This window comes from Acartia tonsa, chromosome 1 (assembly GCF_053477335.1).
Source record: "Acartia tonsa isolate MP-2025a chromosome 1, ASM5347733v1, whole genome shotgun sequence".
In the NCBI taxonomy this organism is placed as follows: domain Eukaryota; kingdom Metazoa; phylum Arthropoda; class Copepoda; order Calanoida; family Acartiidae; genus Acartia; species Acartia tonsa.
Window position 1 is genome coordinate 63,001,035 of NC_137260.1, and position 3,711 is coordinate 63,004,745.

At 35.7% G+C, this 3,711-nt stretch overlaps 1 pseudogene across 1 annotated transcript; it reads left to right on the forward strand.

Annotated features, from left to right (window-relative positions):
* The first annotated feature begins 581 nt into the window (after window positions 1–581).
* On the forward strand, window positions 582–3,506 carry LOC145328454 (recombining binding protein suppressor of hairless-like; annotated as a pseudogene). Its single transcript, XR_013882464.1, has 6 exons — window positions 582–600; window positions 1,048–1,172; window positions 1,642–1,770; window positions 2,121–2,198; window positions 2,937–3,118; window positions 3,386–3,506. The product of XR_013882464.1 is annotated as a recombining binding protein suppressor of hairless-like (transcript).
* The last annotated feature ends 205 nt before the right edge of the window (window positions 3,507–3,711 follow it).

Sequence of the window (3,711 nt, forward strand, 5' to 3'; positions counted from 1 at the left end):
CAAACAGAGTATATAACTTAAAAATACTGAATTTTAAATTATTTTTTCAGCAATTTTTCTAATGTCTAACACAGCTCTAAAAAGATGCATTAATTAATATGCAGCAAAAATGGATTGAAGGTAATCTTTTTTTCTTCTATGAAGGCCGTACCATCAAAAGCGAAATAATTAAATAAATCATTGTATACTCTTTTAGATTTCGCGAATGTCGCGCTTGTTATTCATAGCGTAAAAAATGTCGAAAAAACGCGGCATTATCTTTTAAGAACCCATCTCCGGAAGTACATGCATACGCAAAGGTTAACAACTATATATATTTAAATATTTTTTTTAATATTGAATGCACTATATTTTTTTTATATTCTATCGAATATATTTTATATGTCATTACAAAACTATACTACATTCAATATTAACATTAAAAAAAGATAACATCAATTTAAACTTTCGTAACCCTGTACTTCTGGAGTTGCTTAGTAAGTTAGTGGCTTCAGTTCTGTTTAAACCACGCACGCTTGAGCAATGAGTTAAGTGGGGATATTATCCTTGGGGGCGACGGATCGTATTGACGTATTGATTTTATTACAGCATGCCCAAAAGGTAAAAGTTGCTAAATGTAATAAAGAGTAATCCGGTAGATAGGAACCGGTTCTCATCAATACGAAAAAACTATGTCTAGCATCGAATTATATCCAGCTTTCTACGAATATAAAAAAGTACAAAGATTAAAAAGTACATAAGATTAAAACTAGTTTAAATTGTTTTAACCTTATAATTGTACATTCTATATCCGCGGAAAGTTGTTTATAATACGATGCAAGAAATTTAACTATTAAAGTATTCTTTTTTTCTTATGTTCTTTTTCTTTCTTTTGAAAATTTATCTAGCATTATGTCTAATTATAATCTAAAGAAGTTGTAATTTTAAAAATAATTAAAATTCATCCAAGTCCCAAAAGTTGTCAAGCCAACGTATAAGAAAACGTTATTATAAAATTTTGGGTACTACTGTAATAAACAGCCCATAGATAATAAAATTTTATTTTAGTGGATGATAACGAGAGTGAGAGCGAAGAGTTTACCGTCCGGGACGGCTACATACACTACGGTTCGTCTGTCAAACTGGTCTGTAGTATCACCGGCATGGCTCTGCCTAGGCTTATCATTAGAAAGGTAAGGGTATTATTATTGGTTGAAAAGTTTGTACATTGCTAATTTGATCCAAACAATCATGATTGAATAAAAGTACCCAAAGGTTTTTTAGCCAATGAATGAAAGAACTTGATTCACTAAACTTTGAGTACTTGATTTTCTGTAGCATCAAAGGCAAAGATACCCTTGCAGTAGCGTAGTATATTAAAATCTAAGGATCTTAAGGAATAAGACAATGGACAATAAATTGTTGTTAATATCCAATGATGATAAGCATTATCACCCTGATAGTTTGATACTGCTTATTTGAACCTAACAATGAAGATTTTATAAAGTTTTAAGTCGATATATGAGAGAACTTGAATATAAAACTTTGGGTACCAGTGTAAATTACAGTCCAATTTTCATTCCTTGTAAAATCTATATTTATTGATCTAATAAGTATGTGTCATTTAAATACTCCACCATTAACAGGATTATTTCTATCTAGGTTGACAAACAGATGGCCATCCTTGACGCTGAGGACCCTGTAAGCCAGCTCCACAAGTGTGCCTTCTACATGAAGGATACTGACAGGATGTACCTCTGTCTGTCTCAGGAGAGGATCATTCAGTTCCAGGTATTAATAGATAGATAGATATACACAAGTGTGCCTTCTACATGAAGGATACTGACAGGATGTACCTCTGTCTGTCTCAGGAGAGGATTATTCAGTTCCAGGTATTAATAGATTATATAGATAGATAGATACAAATGTGCCTTCTACATGAAGGATTTTAAGTTATTCAATAGATTTAACGACGATGTATAAATGGATACAAATTGAATGTAAATTGAAACTTGCAGCTGGCTAAAGTAATGATACCCCCTTTACCCCATCCCCTCCCCTTCTACAGGATGAACGAATCATATCACATTCAAATACTTGAATTTTGATGATTAATTAATTAATTGATTTATTTATTTTAGGCTACCCCATGTCCCAAAGAGCCCAACAAGGAGATGCTGAATGACGGCGCTAACTGGACAATTATCTCCACTGACAAGGTAATAGAATTGTACTTGTTATTCCAGTATGGCTTCGAAACCGGTTAATAACCGCTGGATTAGAAACGGTTATCAGGCATACTAAAAAATCTGGTTTTTTACAGACAATTTTCCATTAAAATAAAAAATTCTAAAATTAAAACCAGTTTTGTTAACCCAAAATATATATCTGAAGGCGACTGTGATCCTATTGTTTTTAACTAGCGGCTTCGCCCCTAGCCTCTAGGGGCTTTGCCCCAAGAGGTGATAAAGTAGGTAAATTCCCTGAAGAGTAGAATCTGATCGGTTCAGTGGTTACCGAGATCTTAAGGGACGGACGGACGGACGGACGGACGGACGGACGGACGGACGGACGGACGGACGGACGGACGGACGGACAGACAGACAGACAGACAGACAGACAGACGGACGGACAGACAGACATCGTTCTACTTTGTATTATAGATTAGATATTTACTAGGGAGGGATGGGACATTGGGCTGTAAATTACACTAGCCCCCAAAGTTTTAAAATAACATTTTCTTATTCTTTGGCCTAACAACCTTGGGTACTTTTATTGATTTTTTATTGGTTGGTTCATTAAGTTGAGTGTCCTAACATTTCAATCACTTATTGTAATCTACAGAAGGGGTAACGATGTGTATCATCATTAGAGATGAACATCAATTTATCAGCCATTGTCTTATCCCTTTATATCCCTGTAATTATCTAATTAACTAATGAGCAATTTTATTCCAGGTTGAAAATCAGTTCTACGAGGGAATGGGGCCGGTGCGCGCCCCCGTCACCCCCGTGCCCGTGGTCCACTCCCTGCACCTGAATGGGGGTGGGGACGTGGCCATGTTCTAGCTGACCGGGGAGTGTTTCACCCCCAACCTCAAGGTGTGGTTCAGAGATGTGGAGAGCGAGACAATGTATAGGTACGTGATTGATTTTTTTTTATGGGGGAGGCATAAAAATAGCTTTAAACTATCTAAAGACTTCACTTTAAAAGGACCTATATGAAGTTTCCCTAAAATAGTGGTTAGCGAGATCTTAACGAACAAACAAAAACCTTACTTGACAACTTTACCATTTTCTGACATAAACTTTAAAGAAAACTATGTATATTTTTCCCTTTTTTACCTAAAACCTAATCCCTGCGGGGCTATCTTACTTAACCTAACCTAACTTAATTCTTATTATAGATGCCAAGAGAGTATGTTGTGTGTGGTGCCTGACATATCAGCATTCAGAAACGGATGGCAGTGGGTCAGACAACCAACTCAGGTATGTGTACATTCACAATTATGATAAACAAAACTATACCCCTTCAGTAGATTAGAATTATTGGACACTGAGAAATATGAACACTGCTAGATTGTAAGTTCCCAAAGTTTTGAAGGTGTATATTAAACCTTGGGTATCAGTATAATTCACAGTCCAATGTCTCCTACCTCCCTGGGTATGTATCTAACTCGTACGATCTGAGTTGGATGAGGAGGTATCAAGCTCGAATTATTGGTTGAATTTT